General features: G+C 43.3%; 1 protein-coding gene and 1 pseudogene across 3 annotated transcripts in view; both read left to right on the forward strand.

The window, feature by feature from the left end:
• LHFPL3 (LHFPL tetraspan subfamily member 3) overlaps nt 1-26,358 on the forward strand; it is a 559,454-nt gene that overhangs the window by 414,889 nt on the left and 118,207 nt on the right. The window lies entirely within an intron of this gene.
• On the forward strand, nt 23,270-24,886 carry LOC140613571 (small ribosomal subunit protein uS2 pseudogene; annotated as a pseudogene).

Genomic DNA, 26,358 nt, shown 5'->3' on the forward strand with positions numbered 1-26,358 from the left:
GATTATGCCAAAAACAGTCTCTTTTGTTAAGACACACAGGTGGCAAGGAGGGAAAATAAGCACCCAACTACAAGTGACCAGAGAAAGGCAGGTGGAACTTGGCATCCGGAGGGTAACGTGACAAATAGCAGGTGATAGTAGCTAGGCAAGCAGTAGCAGTCTAGGATGTGAGGATCATTGAAAGGGTAATGTATGCAGTGGGGAATCTCAAAAAGATCCGATATCTGCATGAGCAGACAGCTGAGTCATGGATATGTAGCCATAGAACTAAACATGAAAGAGGAGACAAAGAGTTGAGGGAGAAGACAGGAGAGGGTGATAGAGGTCTCAGCGAGATCAAGAAGATGGTGGGGAGCTAAGACACAGACTCAAATCAAGGTCCACAAGACAAGCATTCATTTACTAAAAGTGGAGTTTTGGAAATATGGTTGAGCCCACAGATAGAAAGACTCAGCCCTAGGGCACCTGGATGGCTCAGTCAGTTAAGTCTGCCTTTGACTCAAGTCATGGGTCCTGAGATTGAGTCCCACCTTGCGTTCTGCTCAGCAGGGAATCTGCTTCTCCCTCTCCTTCTGCCCCTCCCCCTGGCTCATGCTCTCTCTCTTTCAACTAAATAAATAAAATCTTTTTAAAAAAAATAAAAATTTAAATTGAACTCCAATTAAAAAATGTAATAAATAAATAAATAATTAATTAAATAAATAAATAAATAAATAAATAAATAAATAAATAAAATAAAAAAAAAAAGACTCAGCCCTAAAGAAGCTGTTCTTTAGTATGCTTGGTCTATGTGCCAGACCCTGCTGCAAAGGGCTTCATACTGTTATATGTCACTCTCATGAATCTGTATCGCAGGCATTAATACCCCATTTTGGACAAGTATCGAGATTCAAAGGGATTCCATACCTTGCCAAAGATCCCTTATAAATAAAGGGCAAAGCAAACAACTCATAGTCTACACTCTTTTCATGACCTCATGCAGGCCGACCGGCACACTGATGAGGTAACTTAATGTCAACCCCGGGCTCCTACAATCTGCCCCTGGATCCAAGAAAGGAGGTGAGCCTTATATGTGGCAAGTGGCCTGAACTGAAGATAGAAGAGGGAGGGGAGGATGAGGTGCCAGGCATTGCATGACATAGTGAAGATCTGCTGTGATTATGCCAAGAGCAATCTCTTTTGTTAGCAGTTCTGCAGTTATCTCATTTCCTCTAGGAAGTACCTTATCTTAAGCTCTGGGCTTGTCAATAATTCACAGAAAGTGTTGAAAGAGGACAGGAGAGACACTGTACGGGTCACAGTGTCCCAACCTTAGCCAGACGGTGTCCTGATTTCTCTATGTTGGTCTCTGAATTGGCTATCTCTGCACAGCTCACTAAAGGAAATCAAATGGCTCCACTGCAGCATATTCAAGATGTCATGTGCATGTGTTGATGACTACTCTTCAGCTGAAATGAATAGAAATTGACTGGACCTAGCGTGAGAGGAAAGAAGGTGAAGTATGGGTACCTGGGTGGCTCTGTCAGTTAAGCACCTGACTCTAGATTTTGGCTCAGGTCTTCATCTCAGGGCCCTGGGATCAAGCCCTGAGATGACTCTGTGCTTGGCATGGAGTCTGCCTGAGTTTCTCTCCCTCTGCTTTTCCCCACCCCTCAAATATATAAATAATTTTTCAAAAAGAAAGCAAAGTAGATATGGTGGAGATATACAGATTCACTCATTGAATCACATTTTATTCCATGCATGATTTGTTGCATGCCACAGGCGGGGCAGTAGAAACTACATTGCTTAGACTCCTTAGAGCATAATTCTGCACATTGCCTAGCTTCCAGCCAGCAGAGTTTACCTCAAAAGCTGGAGCCATGCTCCAAAGTTGGTGAGCAGATGTGTGTGGGATGGAGGCTGAGAGCGGTAACAGATATCTCCGTGGCCAGGTCTTGGCCTCACAAGTGTCAAGAATTCTTCTGGTGTGGATCTGGATAAAACCCATGTGGCCATGGGAGCAGCAGCTTTCCTAGCTTCCTGGAAGGGTAGGGAGTAACTCTCTCCATGGGCCATTTCTGTGGGATTATTTAGGGTTGTTGTCTTGAAAGCTTGACCTAGAGACTGCTCTCTCCCTTCCAGCAACTTTGTAAATACCCAATTCCTACATTAAATCCCTTTCTGCTTAAACTAGCTAGAATGGATTCTCTTATCTGCAACTGAGCCCTGACTGATATCCTGAAGGAGTTTACAATAAGGATATTTGGGGATGTCACCTAGAAATGGAAGTAGTCTTTTGCTCTCTGTGTATGCATGTATCTCTCTCTCTCACTTCCTTCAGCCTTCCTTCTCAGTAAACCTACTTCCTCTACTCATCATCCTTCATACAAGGCACCTTGAGCTCTCCTATGATAGCCTTGTTCAGAAATAATGGACGGTCCTTTATGCCTCATCCCATATTCCCGAGGGAGAAAAACTGAGAAACTGAGTGGCATAGTTTAGATTTCTACCTCTAGTTCAGTCGGCTATTCTAACAATATCAAAATCCTGTGAAGCTTTCTGGTAGTTCATTAATTCACATTTTACAATCTAAGAAACTGAGTCTTAGTTTACATGGCTTGCCCCAGTCACACAACGGGTAAGCAGAAGACTCAAGATTTACACCCATATCTCCTGACCTCAAATTTGAGGCTCATTCCACCATACCATCACTGCTTCTTTAGTATTCATAATTAGATCTCAGGAGCATTTCACAATTTGCAGTGTGTTTTTATATCCCCTAACTCATCTAATCCTTCCAACAGTCTCGTTGTTGTCATTATCCCCATTTTACAAATAAGAAAATTGATGCTACAGACATTGGGTGACTTGCTATCCATTCCTGAACTTGATGATTCTCTTCACTGTTTAAAGATGAGGATGCACTGCAGAGCATTGTTGAGCTCCGTATTTGGTCACAGACCTTGCTATAGTGTCTTCCTGTACTTCAAAGAGATATCTGAATGACCTTCCTAGTCTAATACACCTTGGAAATTATCTCTATTGTCGGGGGACAGGATTAGCATGAAGGACTCATCCTTGCTTTTGTCATCACTCAGAGATGTAGTTAAAGGTTTTTTGTTTTTTTTTTTAACCTAACTTTTGCAAAGAAAGACATTTCTCAAGAGAAATTACTAGGGCATTTTCTGCACCATCCTTTTTTTTTTTAAGACTTTGTTTATTTATTCATGAGAGACACAGAGAGATAGAGAGGCAGAGACACAGGCAGAGGGAGAAGCAGGCTCCACGCAGGGAGCCCGACATGGGACTCGATCCCGGGACCCCAGGATCACACCCTAGGCTGAAGGTACTCCAAACCACTGAGCCACCCAGGGATCCAACTGTCTTTAATAGTTATTGAGCTGCTATCTTATACAAAGTGCAACACAGGGCATGCAAAGGACCAAATACTTCTAGGTTTTTGCAGGCTGCTCCATTATTTCTTCCATGGTGACCTTGTGGCAGCAGGTCAGAGCCCCGGGATAGAAAACTCCGTTATTATAATTCTCTCTCAGTGGAGCTTTCAGCAGGCATTTCCACTCCTACTGTTTATGTGCAGTGCAGATGTTTGATTACTTTCTGGCACGGTGATGGGAGTCCAGGCTCCAGTCTCTGTGCAGAAATCCTTCCCTTTTTCTGGCAAAGTTCTGGCAGCCCCCCCATGGTCAACATCAGGCTCAATGCAACCCACTTCACTTCTGACCACTACTCGAGAACGGTTTTAAAACTCCAGCATATGCTTCCCTACTTTGTAGTCAGCTGTCATAGCTCCATAACCCTGCTCTACGGCTTGGTTCAGTATCTTTTCTGCTACATCATCATTGTATAACAAAATTCTTTGTTATTGAATTGGCACACAAATCCCCAGTGATTATCTGGAATGACCCTAAGGTAATTTCTGTCAATGATAAAGCTGAGCTCACTTGTTCTCTTGGCTTTATAGAGGACAAAAGAAACTCAGGAGAGTGGGAGACAACCTGAAGCCTGAGGAGTGGGATGCCCCAGAGCTAACCTGCACTTTCTTGGGAGTCTGAATGCTACGGGACCAAGGCTTTGGCAGAAGCAGTATGAGGAGCCCTGAGTTTAGAAAGCTCAACTGTGAGGGGCGTGAACCAATAACAAGACGAGGTTCTTTCACTTGGATCACTTGGGACCTATGCTGATTTTCTCTACCTTGCTCATTTTACAATAATTCTAATTTTAAAAACTAAAATACTAAATGGGTTAAATTTCACCTAGAAAACTACAGTTGGCTTTTTCATTAGGATTCCATCTTACTGTCAAGTCCATGAGAGGTCTGGAGAAAAGGGGAAATGGAGCCTTTCCCTCCTTCTTTATCTATGAGGCAGCCCCTGAAAAGAACCTCTGGGGTTCCTTGGCACACGGTTTGAAAATCACTGTCATACTTCTAGCCTTGTGCAAGATCCTCTAATTCTGGGCCTCTGAAATGAGTGACAGAAGTGTGACATCAGAATGATGAGAAAGAGAGCAAACATTTGTTCTTTCATTCCTCAATCTCCCGCTCCCATTTTTTTCTCCTAATTTCCTTCTCAATTTTTCTCCTCTATCACCCCACCAGTCTGTGGCAAAGTTCGAACTGTGGGTTTAGAAAACCATACAAGATGTCCCTGAAAAATCAAACTCACTCACTCAGAATAATATTTTGGGACAGAAAACCCACTTTAGGGGTTTCTAGTCAATATCTCTGATTGGCACCAAATCCAAACTAGCTTAATCTTGGTTTGCATACCAAGTTCATACTTTTAATTTTCATTATTCTTTGCATTTAGCAGAACTTATAACCATGGGAAGCATTGTAATTGCTTGTCTTTATTGTAAGAAACTTGGATTTTTCCTTTGTAAAAGTTAAAAAAATAACTGGATGTCTCCAAATTATAAATGATGAAGTTATAATCCAAACCAATAACAAAAGGCTAAAGATCAAATGGGATAAGCTGGTGCTTTCTGAAAATGATATTTGTCAAGGCAACTACCATGTATAGGCCCTACAGTCTTTTAGTTCAATGTTCTCAGGAGACTCGTAGTGATCCGATGGAAACTGTCAAGCCTAGAACAGCTGTGGGTTAGATGGAGCTGAGAAAGGTGATTTGGCCCTGCAGTTAGGGAATGAGCTCTGGAAGATGGAGTGTGAATGCTGGAGGAGCTATAAACCCAGAGGCGCCTCTGACAGATGGCTTCCATCTTGGAGAGGACCTAGAGAGAAGGCCTGAAAATTAAGGTAATACCCAGAGGGATAAGATTAACAGAATCACCCCATTTCTGATCCTATGAGGCATGTGGAAGCTGATCTGATTCTCTCCAGCTGGTATATATGCAGTCTCTGGGAAAAGTTGCATTTAGGCAACTCAAAAATGGGTTTTAGGTACCATGTATACATTTCTTTTCTAAGTTGTCCTCAGCTTACTTTCTTATGCTACTTTGCATTTCTTCTATTTTTTTAAGATGTATTGTTTTTTAGGAGGAGAGAGAGAGAGTATGAGCAGGGGGGAGAGGGAGAGGGAGACACTCCAGCAGAATCCTCACTGAGTGCAGAGCCTGATGCAGGGCTTGATCTCACAACCCTGAGAACATGACATGCGCTGAAATCAACAGTCAGATGCTTAACCAACTGAGCCACCAGGTGCCCTGCTGCCTTGCATTTCTAAGCACCTTTCATTGAACCTCTCAAAGTACAAAACTTAACTAAACCAACTTTGCAGTTCCACATGAGGCAGGGAGTTATTCTGTTGAAAAACATCATGGAAGTCAAATGAATTGGCCAAAGCATATTATGAATCCACAGGTTGGTTTGCAAATAAAAGCCCAGGGTTCAGTGGCTTTTGACTCCCTCTCCTGATAATCACACCTCAATTTGAGGTTTTTTCCCTCCTTGTAAGATAATTTTTATTTATATTATCTTCATATGACATAACTTTTTTAAAAGATTGATTTATTTGAGAGAGAGAGAGAGTGCATACATGCATGCATGACTGGGGGAAGGACAGAGGGAGAGAAGCAGAGTCCCCCACTGAGCACAGAGACCAACACCAGGCTCTATCCCACCACCCTGAGATTATGGCCTAAGCCAAAATCAAGAGTCAGAAGACCAACTGACAACTGACTGAGCCACCCAGGCACCCCCAAGTGACATAACTTTTAAGGAAATGGTAAAGCAAAGCAGAGATAGAGGAAATGTGGTTTTATCTTTCCCTAAAAGCAAATACTCCCAGATTCTGTTCTCTATCTTCTCATTCCCACCACAAAGCATTCCTAGTTTTCTAATCCCTAAATCTCTGGGATAATGACTTTCAGCAAAGTAAAAGGAAGCTACTGACCTCCACATCAGCCTCCAAGGAAAGTACCTATGAAAGACTGAAGCAGTCTTTACGTTCTGTCTCCCTTTCTGATATTTCCCACACAGAACGTAAAGACTGCTAACTCTGGGAAACGAACTAGGGGTGGTAGAAGGGGAGGAGGGCGGGGGGTGGGAGTGAATGGGTGACGGGCACTGGGTGTTATTCTGTATGTTAGTAAATTGAACACCAATAAAAAATAAATTAAAAAAAAAAAAGAAAGACTGAAGCAGACATCCAAATACTTGTAATTCTCTTCTAAAAAAAACAAAAAACAAAAAACAAAAAAACAAAACAAAAAAAAAACACGAAGTGGGGCGGGAACATTGCCTCTTTCTTCCTTCTTACTGGAAATATCTCAGGTCTCTAGTTTTGATCTTCATGTTCTTTTTTTTTTTTTTTTTTTTTTCCTAGTACAGCACCTGGTGAGTTGGCAGAGAGAATCTAAGAATTTGCTGAGAACACTTTTCTTGGCTCAGTGAGAAAAAGTTGACACCCAAGGGCAACATCTCACTGGCTTTTTGTGAACTGATTTCACACTCCTATCTCTGGGGAGTGAAGATTCCTCTCAGTGCTGCCATTTTTGTTAGTGGTCAGCAGGGCTGGGTGTGAGCATATGCTCCTTTGCCCACAGAGGTAGAGGTATGAGATGGCAATGCAGGGAACTAAGGTCTCTTAGTTTCTCGTTGTCATCTGTAGATGCTCCCCTCCTGAGCAGTAGAGTCTCTGCTAATTAGCCAACTGGTGGCATTGTTTCTATGATTGACCCTTTTCAGACCACGAGAAATAGGCCCAGTGAGCAAAGCCCCTGGCACAGAAAAAGATAAGTTTGACTTTTATTTCCAAAAATAGATCACTACTCCTAGCATCCCCCCTTTTGGAAGAGGGCTTGTTATCACCTTCTATCAAATGAAAGCAGCCTTCTCCAACTAGCCTGTCCTGTTGCTTTATTTAGTTGCTCTGCAGTCCTTCATACAAATGTTAAAATACTCAGGTACTTCTACACCACACCTGCATGCACACCACAGCCATTGGATGCCATGAGTAAAATAAAAAGGGATGATCATATAAAACTTCTATAAACACCAGCTTTGTCTTCCTGGAAGGTTCCATCAGATTAAATACAGATGCTATTCAGTAGCAAATAGAGAAACTAGTTTGCCCTCAGACTTCTGAGAAACAAATATAGGTATGGATGTCATTTCAAACATCCCAGGAGTTTCTCATGAAATGCTTCCTTTTACCATTCAACCAGTGAACACTAAAGGGGACAGGTGCCTTCTGGCTTTATGTCATCTATAAAAACCAAGCTGAAGAGTATTCCAACTCTTCAAGTTTGGAAAGAAAAGCCTTGAGCAGCTTTTCTTACTGTCATTAAGGAGGGAATATAGGAAGAATGGACTTTGAAAGTAGAGAGATGTTTTTTGTTGTTTGGGGTTTTTTTTTAATTGTATTTATTTATTAATGAGAGACATAGAGAGAGAGGCAGAGACATAGGCAAAGGGAGAGGCAGGCTCCATGCAGGGAGCCCTATGTGGGACTTGATCCCAGGACTCCGGGATCAAGACCCAAGCTGAAGGCAAATGCTCAATCACTGATCCACCCAGGTGCCCCTGTTGTTGTTTCAGAGAGAGAGCATGTGCATGCATGTGTGTATGGGGAGGGGATGTGCAGAGAAGAAGAATCTAAAGCAGACTCCATACTGAGCATAGAGCCCAACATCAGGCTTGATATCACCACTGTAAGATGACGACCCAAGCCAAAATCAAGAGTGGAATACTTAACCCACTGGGCCACCCAGACACCCCCAGAGAGACATGTTTTAACAAAATATTAATATTTATTTCTTTTTGCCTTTCTAAGTACTAGGTATTCTCCATAAAACATCTTAAAGCATAGTACTCCATAAAACATCTCAGATCCTCAAGATTAGGATTGTTACAGAAGGTATACAAATAGTAGACTGAGCCATAGGAAATTTCTGGCAGTCAACCTTTGACCTAAGGTATGGCAGTTTCCCACAGTTCAACCAACAGGGGAAAAAAATGAGCAATTTTGATACACAAAATAAATTTTACTCTAAGAAGATAGCTTCAAAGTAATACAATCTCAACAGAGAAAGGATTTTCTAAATTTGACATATCAAAGACCATGTAAGAGTGTTTCCTTCCATCTCCCTTTAAGGCCCAGCCTGAAGGCTAGAGTCATCTTAGTATGAAAGATTCTAGAACCTTAGTACACCATAAGAAATTTGAGGGGGAAATAAGTCAACAAGGAGACTATATGGCTTCCTCGGGAGACTTAAAGGAGAGAAGTAGACCACTCTCTTTCTAAAATGCTATGATGGGGATGAATTAGATACTCCAAAAGTAGCAAATAAGGAACTAAAACTTCTGTGAGTCTAAGAGGTTGAAGATCACTTTGAGTTGGGGCCCAGGGTGCAAAGAAGTGTAACCGCAAACAGGCACACGTTCTATGAAACATAGCTGAGTCACATGACTGCTTGTGGTTTCAGTGTAGAGGAGACGAAAGATGGGGAAAGTAGACCTGTACCATTTCCCTGTTGGTAGAAGAGCTTTCTCTGAGATTATTCAAATAATTTTGCACATACACATAAATGCTGGACTCAATAAACTGACTTATTGAGCTTCGTAACAGTCCCCGGAGAGTGGAAGGACACAGACCATGATGACTCAGGTGTAATCCAGCCACGTGGGACCTCACTGGGAATAGCAGGTCTCTGGCACACAGGCTACAATCCCACACCATTGCAGATATAATTAATTGATTCTGGCCAGACATTTCTACTGGAGCCAGAAGGAAGTCTCAGAGTCCTTCTTGACGTAGATTCCAACAGTCACTACTAAGTAATCCAAAGTAAACCTAGAAAATAAACTTTTCCCTTTCTGTGTTCCCCTTCTTGTCTTTGTTAACACCACCCAAATGGTCTCTCCTCACCCTGACAACCCGCTTTACCTAGCCCCCACCTTCATCCACTAGAATATAAATTCTTGAAGTGCAGGGATCTTCTTTCTGTTTATAAATGCAGAAGGCCCTCAGACAGTGCTTGGAACAGGGATGGAGCCCCACAAATATTGACTGAATGACAGTATGACGGGATGAATGACTCTTTACTTGATCAGCTCACACACCACCTCTGTAAGGAACCAACCCCTCTCCATCTCCTCTTGCTTGACAAAACCACACAGGATGAGTAACCTCTTGACCAAATTTACCACACTTGGCCTGTGGACCCTCAACCAATGATTGTTGACTTGAATTACAATAAGAACAGAGACTTGACTAAGTAATTAAAATAATGGCACTTCTCAGAGATATGGTACTTGCACATTTTCAGATAGGTGTTTCATTTCATTTCATTCCACCCTGTGAGTTGATTAGGTTGGGAATTGTCTCCATTATATAGGTGTGAGAACATGGCACACAGGTGGTTTTCTCATGACTTGCTTGTGCCAGAGGTCGTACCTGTCTGCTTGGTGCTCTTTCCATGAGACCGCTGCCATTTTTCTGTATCATTTGCTTCCGTTGAGACTATATCAAATTCTCCAGGTCTGCAGTCTTGCAAATATATACTAGTTACATAGTTGTAGTTAGAATGCATTTTGAGTATTTCTCTAGATTTTTTTAAAAGAAAACTAGTTTTTTAGCCTAATGAATATTGGTATTTTGACTCTATTATGGTAGTTACTAATACATACTGCTCATAACTCTGAGTGATTTGCTTATTTTATTCCTTTTCCTTATTCTCTGAAGAAGATAAGAGACTTTGGATTTTTCCCCGCCCCAGGCCCAGAATTTACCCTTAGTTTTATTTATTTTAGTTTGTTCTATTCAGATATAATTGACACGTAATATTATGTTAGTTTTAGGTGTCCAATGTAATGATTTGATATTTGTATGTATTGCAAAATGATCACCACAGTGAGTCTAAATATCCATCACCATACGTAGTTACAAAATTTTTTTATGATGACGACTTTTAGGAGCTGTCCTCTTAGCAACTTTCAAGTATGCCATATAGTATTAACTAGAGTCATTATGCTATACATTACATCTCATGACTTACTTATTTTATAACTGGAATTTTGTACTTTTTGGCCCGTTTCACGTGTTATCCCTACCCCATACTCCCCACCTCTGGCAACAACTACCAATCTGTTTTCTGTATCTATGAGCTTGTGTTTTTGTTTTGTTTTGTTTTAGATTCCATATATAAGTGAGATCATACCATATTTGTCTTTCTTTGACTTATCTCACTTAGCATAATGCCTTCAAGGTCCATTTATGTTGTCACAAATGGCAAGATTTCATTCTTTTTATAGCTAAACAAATACATGTATACATATACTGCACCTTCTTTATCCATTTATCCATCAGTATTTACTTATGTTGTTTCCATGACCTGGCTATTGAGCAATGCTGCTCAATATATAACATGGAAGTGCATATATCTTTTTGAATTAGAGTTTTCACTTTCTTTGGATAAACACCCAGAAGTGAAAGTTCCAGAAGTGGAATTATTGGATGATATGGTATTTCTGTTATTAATTTTTTTAGCAATTTCTACACTGTTTTCCACAGTGGTTGCACCAATTTATGTTCCTACCAACAGTGCATGAAGGTTCCTTTTTCTCCATGTCCTTGCCAACATTTATTATTTCTTGCCTTATTGATAATAGTCATGCTAACAGGTGTAAGGTAGTACTTCATTTTGGTTTGGTTTTACAGTTCCCTGCTGACTAGTGATGTTGAGCATGGTTTCCCATGTCTGTCGGCCATCTGTATGTCTTTGGAAACATGTCTATGCATATCCCCTATCCATTTTTTGATCAGATTGGGTTTTTTGCTATTAAGTTGTATGAATTATTTATATATTTTGGATATTAGCCCATATTTGATATATCATTTATAAATATTTTCTCCTATTCAATAGCATTTCTTTTTTTTTTTTTAATTTTTATTTATTTATGATAGTCACAGAGAGAGAGAGACAGGCGCAGAGACACAGGCAGAGGGAGAAGCAGGCTCCATGCACCGGGAGCCTGACGTGGGATTCGATCCCGGGTCTCCAGGTTCGTGCCCTGGGCCAAAGGCAGGCGCCAAACCGCTGCGCCACCCAGGGATCCCCTATTCAATAGCATTTCATTTTGTTGATGGTTTCTTTTGCTATGTAGAAGTTTTTTAGTTTAATGTTGTCCCATTTGTTTATTTTTACTTTTGTTGCCTTTGCTTTGGTGTCAAATACAATAAAAACCATCACAAGATTAATGTTAAGGAGCTTACCACCTATGTTTTCGTCTAAGAGTTTATGGTTTCAGGTCTTATATTCAAGCTTTAATCTATTGTGAGTTAATTTTTGTGTATGGTATCCTGCTTTCCCAGCACCATTTATCAAAGAAACTGTCCTTTCCCCATTTTATATCCTTAGCTAATCTGTCATAAATTAATTGACCATATTTGCTTGGGTTTATTTCTGGACCCTATTTTGTTTCATTGATCTTTGTGTCTGTTTTTATGCCAATACTATACTGCTTTGATTATTGTAGCTTTGTAATATGATTTGAAGTCAGGGAACATGATGCTTCCAGCTTTGTTCTCCTTTCTCAAGATTGCTTTGGCTATCCAGGGTCCTTTGTGGTTCCATAAAAATTTTAGAGTTGTTTGTTCTATTTCTGTGAAAAATGTCATTGGAATTTTGACAAGGATTGCATTGAATCTGTAGATTGCTTTGGATAGTATGGACATTTTAACAATATTCTTCTAATCCATGAGCATGGAATATCTCTCCATTTATTTATGTCTTCTTTAGTTTTGGTTATTAATGTCTTATAGTTTTCAGCATACAAGTTTTTCACCTCCTTGGTTAAATTAACTCCTTAGTATTTTATTCTTTTTGATGTAAATGCAAATAGGATTTTTTAAATTTCTCCTTCTGATAGTTCATTATTAATATGCAGAAATGCAATGGATTTTTACATATTGATTTTGTATCCTACTACTTTATTGAATTCCTTTATTACTTCTAACAGTTTGTTGGTGGAGTCTTTAGGGTTTTCTCTATATAATACCATGTCATCTGAAAATAGTGACAGTTTTACTTCTTCCATTCCATCTTATTTTATGCATTTCATTTCTTTTTTTTGCCCAGTTGCTCTGGCTAGGACTTCCAATACCATGTTGAATAAAAGTGATGAGAGTGGACATCCTTGTCTTGTTCCTGATCTTAGAGGAAAAGCTTTCAGCTTTTCACTATTGAGTATGATGTTAGCTGCAGGCTTGTCATATGTGGCCTCCATTATGTTAAGAAACCTTACCTTTGTACTTTCTCTTTTTTTAAGATTTTTATTTATTTATTCATGAAAGACAGAGAGAGAGAGGCAGAGACACAAGCAGAGGGAGAAGCAGACTCCATGTAGGAAGCCCGATGTGGGACTCGATCCCAAGACCCCGGGATCATGACCCAAGCCAAAGGCAGACGCTCAACCGCTGAGCCACCGAGGTGTCCCCACCTTTGTACTTTCTATGTTGAGAATTTTTATCATAAATGGATGCTGAATTTTGTCAATGCTTTTTCTGCATCTGTTGAGATGACCACATAATCCTATCCTTCATTTTGTTAATATGTGTATCACATTGATTGGTAGATGTTGAAGCATCCTTGCATCCCTGGAATGAATCTGACTTGATCACAGTATGTGATCCTGTTAATGTATTATTGAATTTGATTTGCTAATATTTTGTTGAGGATTTTTGCATGTGTGTTGCCTATAATTTTTTTGTGGCATCCTTGTCTGATTTTGGTATCAGAGTGATGCTGGCCTTGTAAAGTAAGTTTGGAAATATTTCCTCTTCTGTTTTTTGGAAGAGTTTGAGAAGAATTGGTATTAATTCTTTGAACATTTTGTAGAATTCACCAGTGAAGCCATCTAGTCCTGGACTTTTGTTTCTTTAGTTTTATTTTTGATTTTTATCAATTTCTGTTTCATCTTGTTGTTTTAATACCCTAAAATGATGACTTTCCTGTTGACCAATCACTTGAGGCTAATGATAACTACTTAAATTCATACTTCCATGTCTATTATTCTTTTTATTCTCTCCCCTAGAGGGATAGAGTGAATTTTTTACCATCATTTGACAGAAAAGAAAAATGAGGCAGAAAGAAGGGAACTGACTTGCCAAAAATCATTGAATTAGTTAATGACACAGAGACTATTAGAACTCAAGTCTTTTGACCCCACGTCCTGAGCTCTTTCTGCTCAAATGTAATGGCCTTTGTGTGCCGTCTCCAGCCATGCAGTCCCAGGGCATGCTGACAGGAGAGCTCAGACAATGGCTCGGATTGCCTCCTCGCAACAGCCCTACAAGGACACTGGAACCCACCCAGCAGTGCCCTTTCCCATTCTAAGGCCACCTTAGCTCACTCTTCACAAGAAAGGACTGGCTGTGCTAACCGGCACTGCTGCCCAGCAAAGTGAACGGAAACATCATGCAGAGATAAAGTAGAAAGCAGAAACCTCATTCCCTTGCTGCCTTGAAGTAGAGAATAAAGCATCCTTGGAGGTCCTCCTTCTGAGAGTGGGTTCACCTTCAGAATATAAATGGCAGCCTCCTCCCCATGCCACTTCCTACTCTCGAGGCAGGCAAACTGCACATTTGGTGGGTAAGACACATGACTTGGACTTCAATCTTGCAATCAAATATATTTTTAATTCAAGTCCCATGCAATTTGGTTAATATTAACTTTATTGGGTAATTATCTTATTTGGAGTGCTCTTAACAGTACTGCCGACAAGAATGTCAGCTTGCTACAAGAGATGGGCTTGCTGACGGCAACACAAAAAGGAGCTGAGGCAGGTTTTTCTTTTAACCTATTTATTAAAATTTTATGAGTAAGTCATTTTCTCCCTTGTGGGCTTTCCCTTCTAGCTTGTATGGGATCACAGCTGCTTGAATGTAAATGAAGCCACCCAGTCTCCCTGTCATCCACAGCAGCTGTCTCAGAGCCAGAGTGGCCCTCTGGGGGGGTCTCTCCCCCACCCAGGAACTGATGGGGCAATGAGGGGCTGCTGGCTGTACCTCACCCACCGTCTTGGTGAGCTGACCACAGACAGGCAGGGTGCTGCTGTGGGGGAGTCAGGGTGGGCCCTGCCCTGATATGGAGGGGGACCTTCTATACCTGGTCCCGATCAGCCCTGATTGTCCTTACTCATGACGGGGAAGTCACAGCCCCATCAGCACCACCCAAAAGGCCATCACAATTAGCATCAGGCTGTCATGATTCTCCACAGCAGAACCAAAGTGCTCTCCAGTTAGGTAAATTTAAGAAATATTATACAGGGGAGCCTGAGTAGCTCAGTCAGTTAAGTGTCTGCCTTCAGCTCAGGTCATGATCTCAGGGTGCTGGGATCAAGCTCCACATCAGGCTTCCAGAGCTTAAACCCCAGTAAAGCTTCTACGTAAATGCGCATCACTATGTCCCAGTGTTTTTCCAGAACTTGAGCTTTATGGAAAAAGAGTTTTTTGACTACTTATATTCTGGGCATCAAGATACAGTCCATTTTATTCAAGTGCTTTTGTATATTCAATTCTATCTGATTTTGTTCCTTTTATGGAGTTTTGCTCTGAGGATCTCTGTTTGCAGTACCCAGAGCATGCTGGATTAAAGTCCTCAGTCAGGAGGCAAAATATATGACTCTTAGCATCTTTCTACATTAGAGCAGAACCACACTGTAAAATTTCCACTTGCCCTGCCTCTTTGATGCAAGGCAAATGCTGAGCCATCGTTACAGTTAAAACAGTTAAATCGCTAGCTTTTCTGGGACGGGTTTGATTTCAAGAGTCATTGTCAATGCACAGGTCAAAGGTTGAATCACACCAAGGCTCAAAAGTAGGATAACCATAATATGCTATATTCAGGCAGTTAAATACAGCTACTAATTTTTCATAGGTTACCAACCAAATAATACTTCCAGGGAAGCCTCAGCAATCTTAACATTACCTACCCATTCGTGCCTGAATACCAACATTTTTGGTTAAAAAAAAAAAAAATTTTTTTTTTTTCATTTTCCTGCCAGTTACATATAGGGGACCAGGTAGAGAAAAGTTACAGAGATTAAAGAAATAGTTTGCAAGAATTTAAAATGCCCTCTCCTGCCAGACTGAAGAATATGATTTAAAACCTCAAAGGTTTTCACTTGCCCTGAAGCAAGCAGCCACTATAATAATTTAACTGGAACCTTTTATTATATAAGTCATTAACTTTAAAAATGCAAATCTTCTGAATATAGCCAACAACTAACAATTTTTCTTCTTGGCTAAAAGGCTATTCTTCAGGGTTTCTCCTAGATTCTCTGAACTTTCTCTTCCGTATTTTTTTCTTAGCTTCTCAGAACATAAAAAATGCATGCTCACATTTTTCTTAAATCGTGATTTTCCACATGTGCCCTAAAATGCCTCCTATTCGTATCAGAATCTCAGAATGCATTGTTTGGGAAGAAGAGAAGGAGAATGTAATTTCAAAAATAGCCTCTATCCATATTTTCTAGTCTGGGTTTAAGGTATGAGCTAGCTAGTACCAGACCAATGCCAAAGAGGGGATCTAGATCCAGTGGATATAAATCTAAATGCATTCCTAATAACATCAAAGCTTTGTTGTGGTGAACATCATAGACATGAAGGACTAGGAAGTAAATCCCTTCTGTGGGTCCAAAGTCATCTGGGCTACAGCTGAAATTATCTGCCTACACTGACAAATTATTTGGAAATACTACACTTTGCCGTTACTACAATACAATACCAAACAGAGCGAATTTTTTTAAACCACACCTCAAATCCGTGCTACCAAGATACCTATGGGTCCCCCCACCCCTGCTGCCAATATGATCCTCTCTCTCAGGCCTTCCTCCCAAGCTCTCGCAAAGACATCTCGGGTCTGAAACACCCCAAGTCCTAGTCCGGGCACAAGAGCCCCCTGACTGCTCACTCTTTTACTCGTGGTTCCCACATAACCCTGGGCTTCAGAATCATCTCCCAAGGCCTCCTCTGCTGGGCCCCACTCCCAGGGTGTCTGTTACCTGGGGTGGGGGAGGAGGTGCCAAGAGTGAGAATCCTAACATGCTCCCGGGTTATATGAATCTGCTGGTGGTCCCAGGACCACACCTGAAGAATCTCCGCTCTTAAACTGACAAGAAAATGCCACTGCAATGTCCCAGATATTTATCCTGACGTTTGGGTGAGGGGTTCTGTTCATCGCATATTTCCCTTGTGCCTAGTCTCCTACTTTACAGCACGTGGGACTGTGAGGGTCACCGTGGGTGGCCGGGCTGTTAGACTGGGGGGTAACTAATCTCACGAGGTATGAAGCTGTGACAGGCCTTTACAAGGGGAACAAACACAGCTCAAGGCTGGATACCCCTCACTCCTGATTCAACTGTGACAAGCAGCCCCATTGAGAAGTAAAACCGTGCTCAGATTTAGTGATCCCTGGCCATCCTGCTGGGAAGCACCGTTATGCTCCAGCATCTTCCAGAGGGCACAGGGCTATCTGGTCCCGAGCGTCAGGTGGTCTGGGCCACTGTCGCAGGGAGTTCAACTGTAGCCCTGCAGGTGACAGTGCGGCCTGCAGAGAAAGAAGCTGCCTCTCGTCTTCATATTCTGACTTGAAAGGACCATGTTCCATGTATCATTTTTAATGGATCCTTGTATGTTCTTTGATGTGTTTGGAGATGAGCACTCAGGCTTGAGCACTTGGTATCTTCCTCCCCGGTGCTCCTAGAAAACAGGGATCAAGGGGTAAGCAGGGAATGGTACTCAAATGAGCCCTGAAGCCCGTTGGCGGACAGCCCCATCCCTCCCAATTCGGTCACCGTGGGCCCAGGGCCTGTTGGGAGTAAGGAGTCACGAGGCTTTTCCCGAGGATGCTCTCCCCGTTGCTCTGTCTGCAGCTCCTCACTTCCCTTTGCAGCTAATTATTCCCTTGGCCTGATCCAAACTCCCAAAGGCAACCTTCCCAGAAATCCCCAGTGGCTCATCACCAGCACTTCAGAGAAAACTGCTTGTCTTACTTAATTACAGCACAGAAAACTGGGCAGAGCGTATCCGAGTCCTCTCTGGCTGCTGCTAGCTGAGAAAACCTCTTGTCTTCTCTTTCTCCCTATCTGAGTGACTGAGCAGGAGGCAGAGGTGGAGTGGAGACACAGCAGAAATCGTGTTCTTTTGAGAAATTCCCCCACGTGAAAGGAAAGGGGAAGACAGGGACCCCTTGTGATTGAACCAAGGCACTGTGGCAGCCTAATGTCACCAGCTGCTTGTTGGGCTGTGCAGGTTTGATGTCGAGGAGAGACTCGGGGGTGTATTTAATCTGTTCTCCTTCTCCAAACAGTGCTCCCACAAGCTCCTTCCATGAGGACCTGGGCTCAGCTTCCTGGGGCCACAGCCCTGCTTCAGAGGAAAGAGAAGGACCTCTCAGGGTGGTGGAGCCGCAGGTGCCACAGTTGACAGACCCTGAGCACCACTCTCAGAATGTCCTTCCCATGCCATTGGAACCACAAGATTGAGCAAGGGTGGGGGGCTCAGATTTGTCATTGTCAGGAGCTCTCAGTGGTCCCCACCTCCACTCATCTAAAGCCCAACTCTACTGTGAATCAGCTGATTCTCCCCACCCCCATGTGTGGGTGGCGACCACACCACCTCAGGCCCTTGTGCCTCGATGAGCATTTGCATCACCTAGCCATCATTGGTTGACTGTCACTAAGGGGCATGAGGTCTGGTGTAGGGGGAGGGGAGGCAGGGACATGCCAACCACAGACATCACCACTCCACAAATTGACCCAAGAAGTACCCAAGCTCTTCATACTCACCTAGAAGGAATACTTATCCTGATTCCCTCACTCTGTTTCTCCAGCTTTCCAGCCATTATGTGTACCCTACAGGAGCTCCCTGAACCTATAACATCCACTGATTTCCCACACACACCTCCTCCAGCCATGGCCAACACACACTCCCGCTGACCTCAAGGCCTCCTTCCCCTCCCACCGTCCTCCCGGAGCTTCCAGGGTGAGGCACCTACAGGGCAGTGGTTGGGTGCCCTGGCTCTGGCACCAGCCTGCCTCAGTTACAATCCAGGCTCTAACATGTGGTCTGTCACATTCAGCCAGTGCTGAACTACTTTGTGTTTCAGTGTCCTCTTCTCTAGCGTGAGGGTGGTGAGGGGCACCTGGGGGGCTCTCGGTGGAGTATCCACTCTTGGTTTTGGCTCAGGTCATGATCTCAGGGTCATGAATCAGGGCCATAGGATTGAGCCCCACAGAGGTTCCATACTCAGTAGAGAATCTGCTTGAGATTCCCTCTCTCCCTCTCCCCAACCCCTGCAGGTGTGTTCTCTCTCTCTCTCTCTCTCTCTCTCATAAATCTTTTTAAAAAATAAAATGGAGACAGTGATGACTGAGCCCACCATGGAGGGACATCAGGAGAGGTCAATTCAATGGAATGATTTCATGTACATTACTTGCCATAAATCCTGGCCAAATATGTGTGAACTACAATTATTCTTCAAGATCCAGTTGGAATGCTACACGTGTCCTCAGAAACCTGGCCTTCCCTCTTCTGCTCCCCACACGTGAGCCTTCTACAGCTATTTTCCCATCTATGTGATGACAGGCCGCTTCGTGTTGTAGAGCATGAACTCTGCAGCCAGACTTCCTGGGTTCAGAGGCCTGGCTCTGCTACTCAATAGCTATGTGACCTCCATGCCTCAGTTTCTTCTCCTGTAGAATGGGATAACAGTCAAACCTCCCAGGCTTGCACACTTTGTGAACACTCTGGCAGCTGCCCCCTAGTCTTCCTTCACCCTCAAACCCTGCCACCTCCAGAGACCTTGTCAGAGACCATCCACATAGATTTCCTCTCTGTCTTGCCTTCAGTTCCTGTGCACCCCAGCCACCAACTCTAGACCTTGGACTCTGCCATTACCTAGAACCTCTGAAAAAGCAAAATCAGATCCCTATCCTCTCTCCTTCAAGCTGATCAAGACCTTGATCCCTCAAACTTGACTCTTCTCTGTCATCATTGGCTTTCTGATGCGTGCACCCTCACTTCAGTCCTTCCTTTGCCAGCATCCTGAAGTCCTTTACTATGTGTCCTTTTTTTTTTTTTTTTTTTTTTTTTTTTTCTATGTGTCCTTATACAAGTCCTCCAAGATGCCAACCCAACATTCATCCAAACTGTCTGCTTTTCCTTGATTCTAGCCCTGGACCATTAGATGGGACCAAAGGGAAAAGAAGATCACACAAGCATAGAAGTAGGTACCATTTTCATGGATGCAGTCCTGGGTCTCTCTGCTTGGTCCTCTGCTATCCCCACAGTGGCTATCCCAAGTCTTCCCAAACTCCTGAAAGTCTCATCTCCCCAATTCCCCCACCTCTCTAAGCACGCAGCCTTGTCTCCCACCTCAGAGGAGAAAGAGGTGCCATCAGATAAGCGTCACCTTACAGCTGCTACGCATCTTCACATTTCTCTTCCTCTGCACCCTCATTTTCCTATTCTCTCCTGTCACAGTGGAAGAAGGGTCCCTCCTTCCACCCTAAGCAAATCCCTCTGCCTGTATTTGGAACCCAGCTCTCTGTGTTCTGCAGAACCTCACAGTATCATTTGCCCCAGGACCTCTCTTTACCCTCTCCTGGCATTCTTCCCATCAGTATGAGATGTGCTCTCAAGTCTGATAACTTAAAAATAAAAACCTTTTCTCAACCCTACAAACCCCTAGAACTACCCCCTCTCCTTGAAGCTTCTTGACAGAGTTACTTTCACCTTCTGTCTCCTCACTATAAGCTGTCTTCTGGCTTATTAGATTTTCACCAATGTCACCAGTGACCTCTGTGCCACTAAATATAAGGAACACTGTTTGGTCTTTATCCTTTTCTGCTCCTCTGTAGCATTTGTCTCTGCTAACCACTCCTTCCTGCCTAGAGCCCTGTCTTCTTTTGGCTTCCACGACACCATATTCTTCTTGTTTTTCTCTTTCATTGAAATGTATTCTGCTTTGAGGGTCTCTCTTCCCCCCACCCGCCCCTTAGATATTGGTGCTCTGTGTGTGTCAATTACTAAAACTGTTCCGGTGATCTATTATTGCAGAACAAACTACCCCAGAACTTGGCAGCATAAAGCAACAACCATTCTATTACATTCATAATATTGTGGGTCAGAAATTCAGGCAGGGCTCTGCAAGGCAATTCTTCTGCTCTACATGGCATTGCCAGGGGTCACTTGGTGACGTTCAGCCAGCAGCTCGGCTGAGCTGAAAGGTCCATGAGGTCTTCACTCACATACCCAGCACTTGGCAGGGAGAAGCAGAAAACTGGCACCCTCCCTCTCCAGGGGGTCTTAGACCTCTCCACAGAGGTTCTCCAGCAAGGCTGTTGGTCATCTCATGAGGCAGACCAGGGAGCCATGACAAGTGCTCCAAGATGGAGGGATCTTGGAGAAAGCTGCCAATTTCTCAAAACTGGGCCTGGAATCTGATGCAGCATTATTTTTACCTTGTTCTGTTGGCCAACCAATCATAAGCCTACCTAGATTCAAAGGGAGGAGATATAGACCTCATCTCTCAATGGAAAGAGGGATCTAGGACTTTGTGGCTGACTTCAATCCACCACAGCCCTCTCCTTGGCAAAGAGCAGTCTCCACACAGCCACCATCATCTTTCTCCTGAGTCACTGCAAGGCCCTCCTAACTCGTCTCCCTGCTCCTATGTTGCCCTTTCCGTCCTGTTATCCACAGTGAAGCCAGAGAGACCTTTCTATAATGCATATCCCATCACATTACTCTCCTGACCGAACCACTTGGCAGCTTCCCACTGCCATGACTCAACTCCTTAGCATGGAGTCCTTTGTGGGTCCTTTGCAATTTGTCACTCCTGATGCCATCACTTCACCCCTCACAACTTCTTATACTCTCAACTCTACAATACTGATGTCCCCAGGTATGCCATGTTCTCTTTTATCTTCAAGACTTTGTACATTCTTTTCCCTTTGGAATATCCTTCTACCCAGCACTCCCCATGCTCCACCTCCCATGGTTGAGCACAAGTATGGACCACACACACACATACACACACACACATTTTCCATTCTCACCCTCCTTCAGATCTTGGCTTAGACAAATGATTCTTGAAATGTGGTCCCAAAGCAGGCAGCATCAGCATCAACTGGAAACTTGTTAGAAATTCACATTCTCAGGCCCCAGATGTACAGAATCAGAAATTCTAGAGGTGAGGCCCAGAAATGTCTATTTTGACAGTCTTCTGATTCAGTCACCTGGGTCTGGTGCATACTGATGCCTGAGAAACACTGAAACAGTTAGACAACATTTCCCCAGGCAGCTTTCCCTGACCTAATCCTCCACCAAACTACTAGGATAGGGATCTCTCCTGCAGATTTCCTGTCATCCCTCTCTCCCCGCGATCATATCCCTATCATAGGGTACTGTAATTACCTGCTTACTTGTATGCCCCCAGCAGGGCCCCCTTTGAGCTCCCATAGGCAGGGGCTGTATCATAAGTATTACCATATCCTCAGCATCTACATAATGCCTGTCCTATTGGCAGTAGCTCAATATGAAATTGTGAAGCCAAGATTCAAACCCCTGTGTGCATCCCAATCTTCTATCAATGTAGATTATAAACACCCAAAACAAGAGATCTAATGCACTGAGGATGTTGTTAATCAGCAGCTGGGATCAGTCTTCCAGTAAATGCCTTGATTCTTGTATAATAGAAAGGAGACACGGAGTAGATACAGTGCCTACAAAAGATTTTAATAAAACCCCAGAAGGGAAATATGTGCTCTATTGAATCAACCAAAAACCCTGAAAATGGACTATCTGACTCAAGTCCTGAAGTGAGATAAACTAAGCTCATCATCTTCCCATTTCTGCATGGCCAATTCCTCCATTGTTTGCATTTTAATACACTAACTATGTTTAACTGAAGTTTTTAAAATGCCACTGCCTCTTTGGAAATTTGGCAGAAGAGAAGAATCTGGGTCACGCAACTGTGAAATCTAAATAAGGTATAATTAATATGTCCATCAACTTTCACAGAAGTGATGCTAGTTTGCAAACTATTCATTAATTTTGAACAATGACAGCAACCGGTTACAATGCAGACACCGCGCCGAAGAAGAGAGGCTTGTTGTGGTGCCAGCCTGGGTGTCGCTGGCAGTGTGTAGGAACGACCCGCTTCCACGTGCTGCATGGAGAGAGATGATTACTTAAGACTTTGGGGCTAGAATTATGAGAGTGGCAATATGACTCCTGACTCCCAGTTCTTTTAAATGTTACCTTGTAATTCATGAAATACTCTCCAAATGGTGAAAAACATCTCGTAAATCCCTAGGGAATTTGGGAAAACAGGCCCTTGGCACCAGAAATAAAACGTGAGGGCAGCCCGGGTGGCTCAGCGGTTTAGCGCTGCCTTCAGCCCAGGGCCTGATCCTGGGGTCCTGGGATCGAGTCCCACATTGGGCTCCCTGCAGGGAGCCTGCTTCTCCCTCTGCCTGTGTCTCTGCCTCTGTGTGTGTGTGTGTCTCTCATGAATAAATGAATAAAATCTTTTTTAAAAAAAGAAATAAAACATGAAAATGGCTGCATCTGAAAATCAGGAGAGACCTGAATTCAAGTCCCAGGCCCTAACTAGTTCCTTGGCCTATTTAACATTTCTATACTTCATCTGCAAACTGTGCCAATAATACCGCTTCAGAATGTTGTTTTGAGGATTAAAGAAGATGATGCAGATTTCCACTCAACACACAGGCAGCTTTTATGCCAAATATTATGCCAAATAGCTGTCATTTCTATCTTTTGTAGTCAGAATTAAGACAATGATATCAAAAACCAAGTGGATTGCCTTTCTGTGCTACCCAGGGAAGCGTCCATCTGGCACTGTTTGCATTCCTGTTGTAACTGAAAGGGAAACTTTGACAATATCTGGAGACCTTGGTGTCCTGCATATGAAGGATGAGCATGTCCTCAAATTCCTTGCAACAGGGAACCCACTTAGCTGGGACCAACGTTGACTTCCAAATGGAATAGTACATCTACAGAGGGAAAGGCGATGGGATCTACATCACGAATCTCAGGAGAACCTGAGAGAAGCTTATGCTGGCAGCTTATGTCATTGTTGCCACTGAAAACCCAGTTGACGTCATGTCATATCATCCAGGAATATGGCCGGCGAGCTACATGAAGTTTGCTGCTGCTACTGGAACCATTCCCAAGGCTGGCCACTTCACTCCTAGAACCTTCACTAACCAGATCTAGGCAGCCTTCCAGGTGCTGAGACTTCTGGTGGTTACTGATCCCAGCACTGACCACCAGCCTGAGTCTTATGCTGACCTTCCTACCATCACTCTGTGTAACACAGACTCTCCTCTGTGCTGTGTGGCATTGCCATCCCTTGCCACAAATAAGGGAGCTCACTCAGTGGGTCTGATGTGGTGGGTGCTGGCCCGGGAGGTTCTGCAAGTGTGCGACACCATTTCCCATGAGCACCCATGGAAGGTCATGCCTGGGGTCTACTCTTACAGAGATCCTGAAGACATTGAAAAGGAAGAGCAGGCTGCTGCTGAACAGGCTGTGACCAAGGAGGAATTTCAGGGTGAGTGGCTGCTCCAGCTCCTGAGTTCGCTGCTGCTCAACCTGAAGTCACAGACTGGTTGGTCTGAAGGCAGGCAGGTGCCTTCTGTGCCTTTCAACAGTTCCCTACCCAAGACTAGAGCGTCCAGCCTGCCACTGAAGACTGGCCCACGGCTCCCACTCCTCAGGCCACTGAATGGATAGGAGCAACCACTGAGTCATCCTAAACTGCTCTTCCACAAAGGCAAACAAAATGGAAATAAGGTTGATGGAAAATAAACAGTTTGTGGGAGTGAATGGGTGACGGGCACTGGGGGTTATTCTGTATGTTAGTAAATTGAACACCAATAAAAAATAAATTAAAAAAAAAGAAAATACAAAAAAAATAAAAAAATAAACAGTTTGTGGAAAAAACAAACAAGCAAAAAAAAAAAAAAAGGACTGTAGAAAACAGTATGTGTTTCCTCAGGAAATTAAAAACGGAACTATCATAGGAGGCAGTACCCCAACTTCTAGGTGTATATCCAATAGAATTGAAAGCAGAGTCTTAGAGAGGTATGTGCCACCCTATGTCAGGACAGTATTATTCACAATAGCTAAGAGGTGCAAGCAACCCAGGTGGCCACTGATGGATGAATGGATAAACAGAACATGGCATACACTATGGAAAATTATTCTGCCTTAAGAAAGAACGGAATCCTGTCGCATGCTACAGCATGAATGCACCTTGAGAACTTTACACTAAGAAAATAAGCCAATCACAAAAAGATAAATACTGCACAATCCCACTTATGTGATGTATCTAAAGTCGCCAAACCCATAGAAGTCAGAGTGTTGGCTTCCACAAGCTGGGGGGAGGGAGAAATGGGGAGTGTGAATAAAATTGAACCATATACTTAATGGTTAGGATGGTGGAGTTTAGGTTATTTGGGTTTTTTCAACCACATTAAAAAAATTTTTTAATTAGGGGCCCCTGGGTGGCTCAGTGGCTGAGCGTCTGCCTTTGGCTCAGGTTATGATCCTCAGGCCCTGGAATCGAGTCCCACATCAGCCTCCCCTCAGGGAGCCTGCTTCTCCCTCTGCCTATGTCTCTCCTCCTCTGTGTCTCTCATGAATAAATAAAATCTTTTTAAAAAATGTTTTAAATTAAAAAGCTGGACCCTGTTCCCTTTATTCCCTATAATGCTGTGTACTCCTACCCCTCTCACCACTCTGACTCAGTCCCTTTACCTCTCTCCTCCCCCTTCCCCACCCGCATTTTGGGTGCAGATTCCTCAGGGTTCTGGCCTCAGATATCCTTTCTTCCTGCTGTTGCACTGCTGAGGATTTCAGCCACACCCCAGCTCTACTAGCCACGTACATGTTGATGGTTCTACTCTGCTCTATCCCAAGTCTCTAAAATAGGCCTGGAGCTTAGTAGGCACTCAGTAAATACCTGTAGTAAATGAATATCTAGATCTCTAGCCCTACTCAACCTGAGGCTCCATCTGCTGTCTGAACACCTCCAGCTAACTATCCCATGGTTCTTTCAACTTCAACATATCCAAGAGTTAATTTATTTAACCTTTCCTAGGGGAAGCAAAGAATCTCTTGGGGCTTCTGGGGGGCTCAGTTGATTAAGCATCCGACTCTTAATTTCGGCTCAGTTCATGATCTCAGGGTCATGAGGTCGAGCCCCACTTGGGGCTCCGCACTGAGTGCAGAGTCTGCTTGAGATTCTCTCCCTCTCTCTACCTCAGCCCTGCCCACTGCTCATTCACAGGCTCTCTCTCTCTCCCTCTCTCCAAAAAAAAACAACAACAAGAAAAACCACCTCCTTCCTGTAATCTTGCTTAATTTTGTCCTCAAATTTCCCAGCCTGTTTTTATTGATTATCCAAATCCAGTTGACCTTAAGCTGGAAATGTCTGGAGAATCTGGCCACTTCTTTCCTTCTCCAGGGCCTCATCTTTTTTCAAGTGGACTATGGCAGTAAGTCCTTGTCTGCACTTGCTCCCCCAAGAAGTTCATTCTCCACACTAGTGCTAGTTTTTTCTTTCTAAAGGACAAATCTCAGTAGTAGTAATGTTGCTTAAGCTTTAACCTCTTTAGCACATCCACCACCACCACCATCCACTCCCACCTCCTACAGATTTCATTCCATGAGCATTGGCGAGACCAACAATGCCCCTGTGTTCTGACCCCCACCTTTTCCACCAGTCCTCCTCTCCAACCCCAAATCCCCTACATTGCAGACACACTAACCCTCGTGTGCTGGGCCCTTCTATAATTCCATGTCTGTGTCCATGCCAGACCTTCTCTGTGGACAGAGACTCCACTATCCCCAACTTCCCTTC

The sequence above is a fragment of the Canis lupus genome, chromosome 21 (assembly GCF_048164855.1).
Source record: "Canis lupus baileyi chromosome 21, mCanLup2.hap1, whole genome shotgun sequence".
NCBI lineage: Eukaryota > Metazoa > Chordata > Mammalia > Carnivora > Canidae > Canis > Canis lupus.